The following is a 17,471-nucleotide window of genomic DNA, read 5'->3' as shown; positions in this document are numbered from 1 at the left end:
GGCCACAGCTAGAGGACTGAAATTTTGCAATTGCAGCTCTGGAATCCAGAACTGTAGCAGAGATGTGATACCACTGGAAAGGGTGCAATTTAGCACATATTCTCAATATATCAAGAAATGTTCAAGGAAAAACACTTTTAAGAGGAATACCCTTACATTCAGGGAATCGACTAGCTCAGTTGGTTGGTTTGCAATGCATAGTGATACCAGTAGGATGGGTTCAATTCCTGCACCAGCTGTGGTCACCACAATGGATTCTCCCTCTCAATCCCTCCCTGTCCCTGAGGCACGGTGACCCTCAGGTCAAACCACCACCAATCATCACTCTCTAATGAGAGAAAGCAAGCTTCAAATTCAAGGGGAAACCCAGCGCATCCCTGAAGAAACAGAGCAATTCAGGGCAAATTGGAGAGAAAAGATTGTTTTTATATAGCACCTACCACAACTTCAGGACACTATGAAGCAGTTTTCACAACCTTTGACATTGCAAAACACTTTTTTAAAAATTCATTTTGTGGGATGGGGGTGTCGCTGGTTGGGCCCAGCATTTATTGCCCGTCCCTAGTTGCCCCTTGAAAAGGTGGGGGTGAGCTGCCTTCTTGAACCGCTGCAGTCCCCCTGCCATGGGTGATCCACAATGCCTTGAGGGAGGGAATGCCAGGATTTTGGCCTAGCGACAGTGAAGGAATAGCGATATTTTACAGCTGAATAATTGCTGTTGATGTAAGTAATGTCTGCAATGTAAGAAATTTGATAATCAGAGTGCAGATAAACACTTGGAATAGTGGCACGTTTCCACGTTGTAAACGGTGTGCGAGTCTACGAAGACTGTTGCTAATGGGTATAGGAGAAGCTTGGTGTGCAAGTTAGCCCTTAAACTGGAAACCACTTTGATTTTCTTTTGCCATCTACATTGCCTTCGATAATATTTCTGAACCTGTGAACAAAAACTTGTGGCATGCTTTTTCCAAGTCTAATCTTTCATAAACACCACAGGAAGACTGCATTAAAATTTCCACCAAATATTATTGTTTACTAAGCCACCTGCAAGACGTGAAACCAAAGCATTGACAGGCTCTCAGTGGTACCAATGGAGGTTTAAGATCCAGTTCCATTTATTGACTTCCAAATCATTTCAAAGGCTAGTGGGACAGCCAAGTACAAAGCTGCACCACAGGTGGAAAGCGAGAGCCATGTTTAAAATGCCTGTTCCCTTTGGATGCTGACTAACACTTGCATGCCAGGGTCAAAATCATACAAGGTACAACAAGGAACATTAGACCCCAGAACCACATCAGGTGTCCTTGCCTTACTGCCAGCAAACACACTTAGAATCCTACAGTGTGGAAACTGGCCATTCAGCCCATTGAGTCCACACCAACCCTCCAAAGAGCATTCACCAAGACTCATCCCCTTACCCTATAACCCTGCAACCCCCATGGCTAGTCCACCTAGCCTGCACACCCATGGACACGATGGGGCAATTTAATCTGGCCAATCCACCTAACCTGCACATCTCTGGACTCTGTGAGGAAACCCACACAGACAACTGGGAGAATGTGCAAATTCCACACAGACAGCCGCTCAAGGCTGGAATCGAACCTGGGTCTCTGGTGCTGGTTCTTGCCAGTGATTAAGAAAGAGCATGTTGCATGTAAACTGCACGATGACAACTTGGAGCCCTGAAGTGCTATCATAATGTCTCACCTTGCATGCACTACAGGCCTGGCTCTACCAACCAAGGGCAGGTAACAAGGAGGCCTGAACGACTAGACCAGAGAGTCCACTTCATTTCTCCAGGACAGCTTTCTTTCACTTTGTTTGCACATGCTTGCCCATCCAATTTTGAAAGCATCCCCAATGGGAGCAGACACATGGCAAATTTTTCTAATGGCGACAAAAGTTTGCATCCTTGTCTTTAAATGGCAATGTTCTTCTGAACATCCTGCACTTTGCGATTTCCTGCATTCCACCCTCTCCCCATTAGGGCGTGCCCTCCCTGGAGCTGTGGATTAGAGAAATTAAATGCTCCAAAAAATTTCAACACGGTCAGACCTTTTGTTTAAATTCTCACAACTCTGAGCCATTCTGGACTGAGCTGCTCCAGGATGCAGTGGTGAGTCCCACTCGCTCCATTTACCTTGACAATATTATAGGAAGGGGAGAACTTTCAGATCTTCCATTTTAGCTTTGATAGGCTATCGATTTTTTTGTTTCACATAAAGCCATCTAGCTGTGAATTAAAAAGTAGATTTCCAAACACTGTTTCCAATTGGCAACTGAAGCTTGAAATTATTTTGATGAAACTGCATTGCAGTAAGCGTCTCCAATATCTTATAACTGGTGTGCATAGATCAGAGAGAGAGAGAGAGGAATGAGGAGGAGGAAGAAGAGAATAAGCAAGCGAGAGAGGTAGGGAGAGAAAGAGAGGAAAGAGAGAGACAGAGAGACAGTGATAAGAGAGAGAAAGAGACAAGGGAGGGGGAGAGAGAGAGAGGGACAAGGGAGATGGAGAAATAGAGAAATAGGAAAGAAGAGAGAGATAGGAAAGAGACAGAGAAAGAGGGAAAAGAGAGAGAAAGAGAGACAAAGGAAAGAGACACAGAGAGATAGAGGGAGAGAGAGATCGATGAGAGAGAGAGACAGAAAGGAGAATGACAGTCAGGAGAGAGACAGAGACAGATAGAAACAGAAGGGAGAGATAGAGAGAAGGGACACAGAGTGAGACACAGAGAGAGAGAAAGAGAAACAAAGGGAGACAAAGAGGCAAGGAAGAGATAGTGACAAGGAAGCGATAGAGACAAGATAGAAACAGACAGAAATAAGAGATCCAGGAAAAGACACAGAGAAAGAAGATGAATGACAGAGATGGAAAGAAAGAGAGAGGCAAAGAGGAAGAGATAGGAGAGAAAGAGAGAGAGAAGATGAAAACAGTGGGTAACATGTTAATCTAATCCCCATCACTATAGAATCAGGTCACACTGCAGAGACAACTCATTCTGCAGTCTAGTCCCTCTGACTGCGGAAGCAGATCTGCTGAAGGACTGGGAGTGATAGCGGGTCATCAGAGACGAATGCGTCTTTGAATCATCTACCCAGTCACACTTTTGGCTACAAATCCTTAAATGTTAACAGTCCGTCCTGTATTGAACAAGGCAAATTCCTCTCTGAAACTGAATCTTCCAACAAGGTCAGGCACTGTGCTTTGTTTAGTTTCAAGAAAACATCCACTTCAAACTCTTGCTGATCAACACATTTACGTTTCTAGCATTCCTCTATCATAAAAACATGGATACTCAGCTAACAGAAACATTAGGTTGTGAAAATACAGTCTGATAGAGCACTGATTGATAGAGAGTGAATGGAAACCCCTTTTCTGATGTTACTCTGCTTTTAAGAGATGTGATTTGGAGGTGCTGGTGTTGGACTGGGGTGTACAAAGTTAAAAATCACACAACATCATGTTATAGTCCAATAGGTTTAATTGGAAGCGCTAGCTTTCGAAGCGCTGCCCCTTCATCAGGTGGTTGTGGATTCTTGCTCCTTGGATGCTGCCTGACCTGTTGTGCCTTTTCCAGTGCCATACTTGATCAACTCATGCAACCACCTGATGGAGGAGCGACGCTCCGAAAGCTAGCACTTCCAATTAAACCTGTTGGACTATAACCTGGTGCTGTGTGATTTTTAACTTTAAGCGATGAGTTCTCTCCTGTTTCTCTTGCAGCAGGGTTTTGCCACAATGGTGTTGAGGTGTCTTGTCCCAGCAGGCACTTTGTAAATGGCTTTGGGTTTCTCCCTGGGTGGTTTTGGTTTTAATAGTAAGACAAAGGAATCATGAGTGGGCACGGTCAGAGCTCTCACACACCCTGGGGACTTTAGTTTTGCTTTCAATTGTTATTTTTTGTTAGCTCGCTACTGGAGCTCTCTCTGCTGTGAGATCAAACATGTAGACACAGAGGTTTCCTCTTAGAAGTCAAAAGGGACAGATTGTTTCCTTCAGTATCTTGTTCTACTGGACTGAAGACAGACAGCGTGTGAGAATAATAACTAATTTGCTGCCTTGTATTTTTACCAAAGGGTGTGTTTATGGGATGCTGCCACTATTGGAACAGTTTATGAGTCGTGGTTAGATAATGCATTGTCTTGTTGAGTATGACAATGGTGTAAAGTTATACCAACCCTTCATTTCGTTACATTTTAATTGCACTGTAAGAATAAAGTGTGTTTTGATTGATGTTTAGAGATGGACCAATCAAATCATATCTGGAACATTTACCTCTAATATACAATAAGAGTCGGGGTCTCCATAATATAATTTGGGGAATGCTAGTTTAGTCCCTAACATTGTGCATAAAAGGACAATTGCACTGCCTGGGCACTCCAGCCATCTCCGCAGAGGCCAGCAATGCCTGGCACATGTCAATGGCCAGGATCACTTCTGCAAACAAAGGACGTAAGAGTATGCGGAAGCCATTCAGCCCTTTGAGTCTGCTCTGCCACTCAATACTTGCAGGATCTGGGAATAGGTTGCAGGAAAAGGCAGCACACTTCAAACAAATGCAGCAACCATCATCACCTCCCACCTTCGCCCACCCATCGCCTACCTTTCCCGTAGCCCCACAGCCCTTCCCGCCCATTTACCTCTCAACCCCCTCCCCTCCCCTACCAGTCTTGAAGAAGGGTTATGCCTGATATGTTGACTCTCTTGCTCCTTGGATGCTGTCTGACCTGCTATGCCTTTTCCAGTGCCACACTTCATCGACTCATGCAACTTTGTTGACTCAAACCTGTCAAAAGTTCCATTTGTCTTCACATACAATCAAGACTTCCCCACAATCTTGATTTTAATCCGACCCATCACATTTAAACCGCAGCTTACAATTGAAAACTTCAGCACATTCATATCATCCAGGGGTCTGACGCATTAGAATTGTTCTAAAACCACCCAAATGCATTGATGCATGGTCACTCACTCATCGTCCACAATAAGCTGCAGGTGTTGGGCATATTTTGTCACTGTGCATTGGATCACTCCAATTCTAACATCTTAACCCTCTGTTGCATAGAACTGCAGTATTATTGTAAAAGACAACATTTTGTCCAAGTTTTTCATCTTACACTCACCAGTACAGATGCCTGAATGACAAATCTTGAAGGAAGCAATAAGTTCTGCTGGGCAGGGAAAGGGTAGTGACTAGTCAAGGCCTTGCCATGGAGGATGCACTGCAGAATTATTATCCCCTTGTGCTTATGCAAAATTCAAAAAAGGCGCAACGCCTGAACATGTTCCTTTTGCCTGCAGAGGACAGATCCCTATATCTGAATATACGCAAGTGTAAGTGAGACATGCAGAGCCTAAATGATCATCCTGAACTGTTTGTTACTGATTTTCTTACATCCATTGCTTGGCAGTTAACTGTCAGTTGTCATCTAACTGATGCACTCCCTAAGAAAATGCCTCTACCAGAGTCCACATGCCAACCAATCAACACTCACAACATAAAATGTTGGCTCCCCTTTACATTAGTATTTCTTGCAATCTGTCCTGATGAATGCAAAGTAAAAACCTTTGAGAAAATGTTGGGTTTCTCAGCAACACTCAATGTCTGCCTGTTAATGTGCCTCACAAGGTTAACCATATAAGGAGCAGATCTACAGGTGAGCTTAGCATCATGGAGCTTAATTTCCTTGCAGGGCCATATCTTGAATGACCGCACATAACAGAATGGGGAACCTCAGCAAATATGAAACCATGGTCTCACCTTGCTCTCCAGTCAAATACATCCTGTTCTTAAGGCTCACCCACATTTATCACTCTTCTCTTGCCATGCACAAGAACAATACACATTGGTCTGTCATATCTCAACATATACACAATAGCCAGCATTATACTATTTACCAGGTCCTCAGAAGATCGCATTCAAATCATTTGCCCTCCTCAACAGTGACTCCAATTTACAAGTCCTCCATTAGTTGGAAGGTGCATTGGAATGTTCATAAAACCAGAAGGCTGTAACAAAACAGAACAGGAGTAGGCCATTCAGCCCCTTGACCCTGCCCCACCATTCAACAGGATCATGGCTGATCCAGCCCTTTCCCTGTAACCCTTGATTCCCCAGCTGATCAAGAATCTCTCTCTTTCAGCCTTAAATATACGCAAGGACTCTGGCCCCCAGAGCTCTCTGTGGCAAGGAGTTCCAATGACTCTTAACCCTCAGAGAAGAAATTCCTCCTCATCTCAGTCTTGAACTGACTCCCCTTTAGTCTGAGACTATGCCCACTGATCCCAGACTCTGCTGTGAGGTGAAATATCTTTTCGGCATTTACCCTGTCAAGTTCCTGAAGAACTCAGTATGTTTCAATAAGATCTCCTCTCATTTTTCTCAAACTGTTTAACATCTGCACATAAAACCATTGTCCATACTTGGGACCATCTTAATGAACCTTCCCTAAACTGCCTCCAATGAAATGATACATTTCCTTGAATGAGGGGACCAAAACTGCTCACAGTGCTCCACATGTGGTCTCACCGTCACTTTGTACAGTTGTAGTCAGACTTTCCTATTCCTACACTCCTAAGTCATTGAAATAAAGGCTAACATTCCATTAGCCTTCCTGATTACCTGCTATACCTGTGTGCTTGCTTTGTTTTATGCACAAATACCTCCAAGTCCCTTCATGTTGCAGTTTTCTGCAACTTTACTCCATTTAAATAATGCCGTTCTCCACGTCTGCTTCCAAAATTTGCATTTTCCCCACAATATACTCCATCTGCCGACATCTTGCCCACTTACTTAACCTACTAATATCTCTGTAAACTGTATCCCTCTCACAACATGCCTTTCCATCTATTTGATGTTGTCTGCAAATTTGGCTGCAGTACATTCACTTCCTTCCTCCAAGTCATTAATATTTATTGCAAACAGTTGCCTTTGGAACCTCACTGGTCACAGGTCACCACCTGAGCCCCTTCTCCCCACTTGCTGAATCCTGCCCGTTAACTAATTCTCTAAACATGCCAGTATCCTCCCTCTGAGTATAACCCTTCTTCCTGATATTGCCTGGCTTGCTGTGTTCTTTCAGCCTTCTGTGTGTCTTCTTTGGATTCCAGCATCTGCAGTTATTTTGTCATTAATATCCTACCTCCAATCTTATGACTTTTGTGAGCTACCTTGCCGAATGCCTTCTGGACATCCAAAGACAACACATCGACTGCCTCCCTCCTATCCACTCTGGTTGAGAGTTCCTCAGAAAACTCTAAGAAATTAGTCAGACACAATTTTCCTTTCATCAAGCCATGCTGACTCTGCTTGATGAGATTATGATTTTCCAAATGTGCTGCTATTACTTCATTAATTATTAATTACTTAATGATTGATTCCAATACCTTTCCAACAATAAATGTTCGTTAATTGGGCTATATTTACTCACTCTTTGCCTCTGTCCCTTTTTGAACAGAATGTCGCATTAGCAGATTTTCAATTCTCTGGAACCACTCCAGAATCAATGCATCCCTTGTCTCTGTCGCTGAGATCTTAGAATGAAAACCATCAGGGCCAGGGGATCTATTGGCACAGCGAAAGAAAAGGGGCAACATGGTGGCTCAGTGGTTAGCACTGCTGCCTCACAGCACTAGGGTCCCAGGTTTAATTCCTTACTGTCTGTAAGGAGTTTGCACATTCTCCCCATGTCTGCATGGGTTTCCTCCCACAGTCCAAAATGCGTAGGTCAGGTGAATTGGCCATGCTACATTGCCCATAGTGTTAGGTGCATTAATCAGAGGGAAATGGGTCTGGGTGGGTTACTCTTCGGAGGGTAGGTGTGGACTTGTTGGGCCGAAGGGCCTGTTTCCACACTGTAGGGAAACTAACCTAATCTGCCTTTCATCTCATTAGTTTGTCTAAAACTACCTCTCTCGTGATGGTGATGGTACTTAATTCCTCCCCTTTATTCTTTAATATTAATGGAGTGCTTCTACCGTAAAGACTGATGCAAAATATCTGTTTAATTCCACTGCCATTTCCTTGGTTTCCCAAAACTATCCCCTCAGATTCATTTTCTAAGAGGTCGATGTTTCTTTGACCATTCTCCTCCTTTTGATATGTTTAAAGAAGCTCTTATTGTCAGTCTTTATAATCCCTCTCTAGATTGCCCTCAGTTTTTTTTCTGTCTTTATTTTCTTTTGAGTTTTCCTTTGCTGGGTTCAGAATTTTTCCCAGTCTTTGAGGCTGTCATTTTGGTCTCCTATGTGCTTTTTATTTCAAATTAATACTCTCCTTAATTTATACAGTTAGCCATGGTTGGTTTATCTCTATCTTAGAATCTTTCCTCTTATTGGAATGCGTTTGCTGACAGTCATAATTCACCTCCTTAAATATCTGTCACTACTGCTTATTCTCAGTCATTCTTCCTAATCTATCTTCCCAATTTAGCTCAGCTAACTCTCTCCTTATTTCATTTTAATTCTCTTTATTTAAGTTAAACACAGTTGCTTCTGACCCAAGTTTTTCACTCTCAAACTGAATATTAAATTGTATCATGTTATGATCACTACTTCCTCAAGGATCTTTTAATCAGAGGTCATTCATGAAACCTGCCTCATTACCCATTATTAGATCCAAGATAGCTTGCTCCCTGGTCAACTCCATGACATACTGCTCTTGGTAACTGCCCCAATGCATTCTATGAATTCCTGCAGACATGAAAGGTATGACAAAAATACAATTCTTTACTTCTCGGTTTCTCATAGAAGTTTGCTATTATTAGTGTAATAGTGCATATATCAACAAAGGCAGTAAAATGAACTTGATTAGGCATCAGGCCAGTCAAGACTGCTCTGGAGAGATGCAAATGTTGCCACAAAGGTCCTTTGCATTTTGGGAAACGAAACAGCCTGGTAAAACTGGGCAGTGACGCTGGGGATCCTGATGCTGCTCGGCCGAAGAGGACAGAATCACGATAGCCACATTGAACAATACACTGGCTACCTACTTCATATGCATGGGTTGCTCATGAACAGAAACCCCTGAGTTTGGAACAAGCTATGAATTTCAGATTGTCACTGATAGGCAACTTTATGGCCAATGTTAGCTCCATGCTGCAATTGTGCTACACAAGTATTTGTAACAAACAGCTAATTTCCCTGAGTTTTGTAACTCCGTGTGCCTCATAAATACAGTTGTGATTTAATAGAGGGTACAAGCAAGTGTGGTATCAATTCCAACAAATTTGCCTCCTGAAATAAAGTGACAACTCTTCCAAAGAAGGGTCATTTAGGACCTGAAATGTTAACCCTGTTTCTGCCTTCAAAGAGGGAGCCAAACCTGTGCATTGCTCAAGCATTTCCTATTCTTATTTCAGACCCAACTTCCTCACTTCTTCCTCCTTCAACCGACAGGTAACAGATTTGTGTTCCTTCAAATCAATGGAAGTCTACTTAATTTGCTAATCACCAAGGTTTATGAAACTTGCTCTTCACCATCTCCCCAAGCTCTTTTTAATGATTACAGTCCCTCTCTTTGGAGATTCTGGAAATGCTTCACATGCTGTCAGTGTTCCAATGTTCCAAAATGCTAATGGGCCACAATTTTTTTTTTTGAAAAGTGCAGAGAAATCTTTACTACTGGTAAATGAAATGCTCCCCAGTCACCAAATGGTACTAAAAACAAATAGCAAAATATTGGGAAAAACCTCAAAATAGTGTCTTCAAATTGTGGTATCGAAGCACGGTGTGGTAGGGGAGGAAATTCTGTACAAATTGTCAGTTCTTTTCCTTTTGCTTGTGGAACGTTATTTAAACCTGCTTGGAACAGTCTGATCAGGAAAAATAGTACAATTCCAGCAAACATTGCAAAAGTCGCATCAGGATAACCTTCATCCATTTTATGCATAACCTTACCCAGAATGTACAGCAAAATTATATTTAAATATTTCCAAGGCAGAGGTAAACAGATTCTTCATTACCAAGGGGATGGAAGGTTATTAAAGGCATTGGGTGGCACAGTGGCTCAGTGGTTAGCTCTGCTGCCTCACAATGCCACAGACCTAGGTTCGATTCCAGCCTTGGCTGACTGTCTGCGTGGAATCTGCACATTCTCCCCGTGTCTGCGTGGGTTTTCACTGGGTGCTTTTGTTTTCCTCCCACAGTCCGAAGATGTGCAGGTTAGGTGGATTGGCCATACTTCAGTGACCAGAGTTGTGCAGGTTGGGTGGATTAGCCACAGTAAAAGTGGGGTGATATGTATAGGATGGGGGTTAGTTCAGTGTGGATTCTTTCTACATTGTGCAGGAATATGGATTTGAGGTTAACATCAGAGCAGCCATGATCATACTGAATGGGCAGAACAGGCTTGAAGGGTCGAGTGGCCTACTCTAGTTTCTTACGCGTGTGAACAGGCCTCCCAGCCTATAAATGTGCCACATGAACCTCTCTCCTTAACCTCCCCACTATCAGGCAGTCCTTTGATTCCTCCCTCTCACATGTATTTACTTCTCTTCAATAAAAGGCATCCGCTCATCTCAACCTCAGTCAGTCCCACATTCCAATCACTCTCCACGTCAAGAGACTTCTCTGGAACTGCCTGCGAGCTATAGTGGCGAGTGTCTCAAATTTATGGATCTTGGTTACAACAAACTCATGCATGTGACACCAAAATTATCAATATGTAAGCTGAACAAATATCCCTAGAATTAAATGCACATGGTCAAAATTGGAGTCAAGAATATTGCAAACATGTCAACAATATACTGGGACTTCAGAGGTTAGGTCATGAGGAGGGATTATATAAATTAGACCTGTTTTCTTGAAAGTGTCTGATCAAAATCTTCAAGATATTAACAAGAAAAGACAGAGTAGATAAATATAAACTATTTCCACTTTGGGAATTCTAGAATGAGGAAACTAGCCTAAAAATAAGGGCCAGACCATTCAGGAGCGATGTTGGGAAACACTTCTACACACAAAAGGTGGTAGAGGTTTGGAACTCTATTCCACAAGCAGCAGTTGACGCTCAATCAGTACTTAATTTTAAATCTGAGATAGATTTTCTTTGTTAAGCGAAGTTAGTAAGGGATATGGACCAAAGGCAGGTTGATGGAGTGAGGTCACAGATCAGCCATGATCTCACTGAATGGCAGAACGGCCTCAGAGGGGCTGAATGGCCTACTTCTTTTTCTATTACACAAAATAGCAAGTAAAGTACAGGTTTAGAATATGGATTAAGACTGAACACCAGAAAGATAAAAGCAGTAGCAGTTTGAAAGATTGAGTCCTTAGAAATAGACTAGAGTGAAGGTTGAAGTGAAATAGTGCTATTATGGAACAATAGATACATTTTTCTATGTGGGGCAAACAATAACAAAGATGATGGATGTGATGAAGACATTAGAAGTAAAGATGCAGCTAGATGTAATTTTGTGCAAATAAAGGACGTGTTATCAACAAGAAAACTGAAGTTTGTAGCAAAGGAAAAGCTCCAAAGGTCCCAAACTCCATCCCTTTCCTGAGCACCCTCAGAAACCCAGACAATAGAAGAAATTTACAGGGATGTTGCCTGTGGTCTGAGTTATCGGGCGTGGTTGGACAAGCTAGGTCTGATTTCTTTAGAGTATAGGAGACTGAAGGGGGATCTTACAGAAGTGTATAAAATCATGAGAGGCATGGATAGGATGAATACAGTCAGTCTTTTTCCCAGGGTTGGGTAATCAAGGACAAGAGGTTATCAGTTTCGGGTTAGAGGGGAAAGAATAAAAGTGAATTTGAGGGGTAACTTTTTTACACAGAGGGTGGTACACATATGGAATGAGCTGCCAATGGAAATGGTTGAGGCAGGTACATTAACAACATTTAAAAGGCATTTGGACAAATACATGGACAGGAAAGGATTAGAAGGACATGGACCAAGTGCAGGGAAATAGGGTTAGTGTGGATAGGCATTTTGGTCGGCATGGACCGGTTTGGGCCAAAGGGCATATCTCCTTGCTGTAGGACTCTATGACTCTATGAATAATTAAAGGTTTGTGGAAATAAACAGAGGCCTTTGAAGTGTGAGCACTAAGATTTGGGGTATCTATATATCAACGACAGAACAAATGAAGAGGTGCTTGAAATTACAAAAACAGCAGTCACTCAAAAAACTGAACTGCAGAATGAGAAAAGTCAGTATTGCAATATCTGATCACAGCCGAAAAGCTGCAGAGGAGGTAACATCAGTCTAGTATGGGAATCAAACCCACACTCAAGCACATTGCTGTGGATCTAGAGTTACATTTCAGCCAGGCAATACAAGTAAGGGTGGCAAATTTTCCTGTAAAGTGAATCAGATGGATTTTTAAAACAAAACACGAAGAACTATGGACGCTGGAAATCCAAAACACAGACAGAACTTGCTGCAAAAGCTCAGCAGTTCTGGCAACATCTGTGGAGAGTTAACATTTTGGGTCCAACGAACCTTCTTCAGAACCGGTTCATGACAGCTTCATGGTCAGTATTACTGAAACTTGGTGTTAACTCCAGTCTATTAAGTCAATACAATATAAATTCTGCCATTTGGTTTGGTGTACTATGCTGTAGGCCCTGAGACCCCAAACGGTCATGGTACACCTCTACACAGATCAGGGGTCAATGACATTACCATGACACCAGCATCTCACCCTAAACATAAACATTTATAATGCACCAATCAAAAATGTGCAGAATATTCTAGTTCAGCTCTAACCAAGGTTCAATCAATATCCAATACTTTTAAGTTCCATCCCTCTAGAAGCAGACCTTCAGGCTTTAATTTGCTATTTTTTAAGGTTTTGATAACTCATCTAACCCCTTTCAATTGGAACTCTCCCATACAATTTACAGTAACCCAGTGCATGGAAACATTCTCCACCTGCAAAGAGAATACAGGATTGGGAAGAACTCGGGAATAAGTTTGGCCTAAGTCTGATGGCTCATGCTCTCGGCTTTCCACATGCTGTATACAATCAGCAAATCAATAAATCCAACCTGGTGTGTTCAGTAGGGCAGCACACATTGGTACCCCCTGCTGAGTCAATGCCACACAATGCAAGTACGGCTCCCATACAAGAAGCTCAGTGCCTTGGTCATGATAGCAACATGTATTACTGAGCGCAACTCAGACTTCCCCTTCACAATGGACAGGAAAACAACTGGGGGAGAACCACATAGTGTGCAAGGGGCTTCAGAGTGAAAGTAAACATATCCTAGAATCCCTACAGTGTGGAAGCAGGCCATTTGGCCCTTCAAGTCCACACTGACCCACATCCCACAGAAACCCACCCTTTGCCATAGCTAATCCACCTAGCCTGCACATCCCTCGACACTATGGGCAACTTATAGTAATAGAGATGTACAGCAAGGAAACAGACCCTTCAGGCCACATATCCAAATTTAATCTAGTCCCATTTGTCAGCATTTGGCCCATGTTCCTTGCAATCCTTCCTGGTCATGCACCCAACCAATCCATCTAACCTGCACATCCTTAGACTGTGGGGTGGAACCACAGCACGCAGAGGAAACCCACGCAGACACAGGGAGAATGTGCAAACTCCACACTGACAATTTCACCCAAGGTTCATCCAGTTCCCTGGTACTGTGAGGCAGCAGTGCTAACCACTGTGCTACCGTGCCATATCACGGATGAGGAGAAAAGCAAATCTAGTAGGGACAAAGAGGGAATATATATAAATGTCCTTCCAAACCATAAATTGACTTGCAAAACAAACAGTTCAACAAGCAAGAAAGTACCTTCAAAAGCATCATTTTTAGATTAGATTAGATTACTTGCAGTGTGGAAACAGGCCCTTCGGCCCAACAAGTCCACACCAACCGCCGAAGCGCAGCCCACCCAGACCCATTCCCATACATTTACCCCTTCACCTAACACTACGGGCAATTTAGCATGGACAATTTGATTTGCATTAAAGCAATGCAACTGCTTCAGCAAGAGCAGCAACAGATGAACCAGTTAATGCAAAGCATGTTAAGAAGCTGGAATGATTCACTTCATTTAAAGACCTGTTTAGATTTAAACCTGGGGCAGATGATAATAAACTTATCCGACAAGCAGAATCTCTCATTTCCAAATTGCACTGGGAACGGAAATCTACACCTTCCCGGAGACCACCCCGGTTCCAGCAAAAGGACATTTGACCACAGCTGAACTACATCCTTTACGCTACAAGTTTAGAAGGTTTAAATGGCTGAAATGCAGGAGAAGCAAGTGACAGCACAGTCACAAACACAGAGCTAATACAAAATGACTGACTGCTTACCTGTCCCAAATTACTTCTCCATTCTCATTGCAAAGAAATGTCTTCTTTCCCTGGGAGGAAGGAAAGCAATGTTTTAGGGGAGAAAATGCAAAATCATTGCATCGAGTCAACTGCTTGCAATAAATCTCACAAAAAAAGGATGTCATTTTTGGCAGATACTAAGACAACGTAGTTTCCTTAAATCCTGTAAAAGGTCCTGCCAACCAAAACACAGACCCCCCAAATACCACAGAACGTGTCTTTCCAACTACAACAAGACCCGAGTCACCTCTGAATTAAGACAAAATATTTATTAAAAGACTTATTATGCATTGTTGCCCGCACACAAGAGCATCACCGATTTTGTGATAAAATTGCAGAAATGAATACATTTCTGGGAAGGGGCAGGACGTTTAGAGGGGACTGGAGGACAAACTTTGGGAGGTATCTGGAACTCGCTATCTGAAAGGGTGAGAAAGGCTAGAATTATGCCGACATTTCAGAAATATTCCGATGAAATACCACAGCACACAAGGCAAGGCTATGGACCAAATGCCCGGAAATGGGATCAGAGCAGATGAAACAGTGCAGATTCAAATGGCCGAAGGGATTCTTTCCATGCTGTAAAACCCTATGACTCTGTCAAACATTCAGTAAATTATGGATCCTTGCTTATTCTCAACACACTGGAGCTTCACTGACCAAACCAAGGGTGTAATAAAAATGTAGAGTCATAGAGATGTACAGCAAGGAAACAGACTCTTCTGTCAACTCGTCCATGCTGACCAGATATCCTAAATTTATCTAATCCCATTTGCCAGCATTTGGCTCATATCCCTCTAAACCTTTCCTATTCATGTACCCGTCCAGATGCCTCTTTCAATGTTGTAATCATACCAGCCTCCACCACTTCCTCTGGCAGCTCATTCCATAGATACACCACCCTCTGCATGAAAAAGTTGCCCCTTAGGTTCCTTTTAAATCTTTCCCCTCTCACCTTAAACCTATGCCCTCTAATTTTTGACAGCCCTACCCTGAGGAAAAAACCTTGCCTATTCACCACATCCATGCCCCTCACGGTTTTAAAAACCTCTGTAAGGTCATCCCTCAGCCTCCGATGTTCCGGAGAAAATAGCCCCAACATATTCACCCTCTCTCCTACACCTTAAATGCTCCAGCCCTGGCAACATCCTTGTAATTTTTTTCTGCACCCTATCATGTTTCACAATATCTTTCCTATAGCAGGGAGACCAGCATTGAAAGCAGTACTCCAAAAGTGGCCTAACCATTGATCTGTACAGCCACAACATGACCCCCCCAACTCCTATACTCAATGCACTGACCAATAAAGGCAAGCATACAAATCCTTCACCATCCTGTCTACCTGCAAGTCCACTTTCAAGGAACTATGTACCTGCACCCAAGGTCCCAGGACTGATAGATTTCTGATGGGGGGGGGGGGGGGGGGGAAAGAGGGGGGTTAAAGGCACTTGAAATTTTTGATCAGCAGTGATTGTGGTGAAAGGCGGGGAAGTCTTGATGGTCTGAATGGCCTAATCCTGTTCCTATGTTCCTTCCAAAATAGTTGCTCCGACTGACAGAAGGGCCCTTGTAATTTTCATTTTGAAGGTGAATTGCAGTAAAGGCGTGCAAAGGAAGCAAAATGAAACTGGGACATCTAAAACTGGACACTCACTGATATTACACCACAGTGCTATTTATCAAATCAGAAAGTAGACATCAAGGCACAGACTTCTGGTATCTTTTGGCTATAAACTGATACACTGCAAAAGGAAAGACCATATATAGTGACAATGTTATTAGCACCGGTATCAATCAGGACAACTTTACTTGCAGTGATCACAAAATTCTAAAATAGCATTTCCGACCACCATTATAAAACCAAGAAACACTCTCAGCCAAAAATACCTTCTGCAAGTGAAATTACAAAAGTAAATGACGCAAGTAATTTTAATGCAAGTATTTTTACATCAGCTATTAAGGGAACAAAAAGCCAGCTAGTGGAGTACTTAAAACAAATATTGAAGCAGATTGTGGTTTGTAAATAAGCAAGCTTCTCTTTCATGCTTTTTTTCCCCACTGTTATCTGGATGCAATTTCTTTGAAGGCTGTTTTGCTTAATTTGATTATGAATACGTTGTTTCAACCGTAATGTAATTGACTACAAATAAGCAAAGTTGCAGATGTAGAGTCCGACAGGTACCAATAATATCATAAGTTGGAAACACAGTGACTAATCTACCCTTTTTATTCATTGCAGGTCGGTTTGAAGGATACAGTGAGAGATTTAGACAAAGGAACAGAGGCTTTGGGAGCGGGAGTACACCTGCTCCACCGTTCAATGAGAGCTATTTGTGGTCTGATCCCCACTCTCCTGCTTTCTTCACAGTTCTGAACTCCCTCGGTCTATCAAAATTCTATCTAATTAGATGACACAGCTTCTGTTACTTTCTGGGGAGTTCCATGGACTAATGACCATCTGAGACAAGACAGTGCTTAAAATCCGCGTCTAAAAACAGAGGCATTTAATTCTTAAACTGTGTCCACCAATTCTAGTTTCCCCCCACAACAGACAAGAATGGGTCAAATCATACCAACGTCCTTTCTTATTGGGAAAGTGTTTCAGCAACTGCACTCATCCTTTGAGATAAACTGCAGCGATCATGGCAAAGTCATATTTCACACTGCATCGGGAAACAGCATCCACAAAATCAGACTCAACTCTGACCAGTTGCTTTTAAGTCTAAGCTTTTCCCGTCGGTGTTCACCAGTTATGAACGACAGATTTTTCCACAAATCTGTTACAGAAGATTGTGCATTCCTAAATTTGGCTGGGGGAGGGAAGAGCATGTGACAGGGACAGGCAGAGAGGGTAGTGGAGAGATGGTGCACAACAGATAGGTGTGGGGAGAATGGGAGAGCAGGAGGAGTGTGTGCAGGAGAGAGGGGTGCAAGGCAGAGGAGTGCACAGGACCAGAGGGAGGAGAGTGTGAAGGAGTGGGGAGAGTGCATGCAGGAGGAGACAGCATGCATAAGAGAAGCAGGGAAAGGATTTCAGGGGAGTCCAGGGTGGGTGAAGGGAGCGGGACAAGAAATGCAGCCACACAGCTCACAGGGAGACAGGGAGGAAGGCAAGAGGAGAAGGGTGGGGAAACAGAGAGAGAACAAATGAGAAGGAGTAGAGA

At 42.9% G+C, this 17,471-nt stretch overlaps 1 protein-coding gene across 8 annotated transcripts in view; it reads right to left on the bottom strand.

The window, feature by feature from the left end:
* Positions 1–17,471, bottom strand: part of LOC122553085 (1-phosphatidylinositol 4,5-bisphosphate phosphodiesterase beta-4) — a 533,291-nt gene that overhangs the window by 511,081 nt on the left and 4,739 nt on the right. For all 8 annotated transcript variants that reach the window (XM_043696591.1, XM_043696592.1, XM_043696594.1 and 5 more), the window contains exon 2: positions 14,287–14,336. The gene's annotated coding sequence lies outside the window, so the exon portion shown is untranslated. The remainder of the gene's footprint in view (positions 1–14,286; positions 14,337–17,471) is intronic.

The sequence above is a fragment of the Chiloscyllium plagiosum genome, chromosome 9 (genome assembly GCF_004010195.1).
Source record: "Chiloscyllium plagiosum isolate BGI_BamShark_2017 chromosome 9, ASM401019v2, whole genome shotgun sequence".
Taxonomy (NCBI): Eukaryota; Metazoa; Chordata; class Chondrichthyes; order Orectolobiformes; family Hemiscylliidae; genus Chiloscyllium; species Chiloscyllium plagiosum.
The sequence above is the reverse complement of the archived record's forward strand: the minus strand, read 5'-3'. Positions and strand labels throughout refer to the sequence as shown.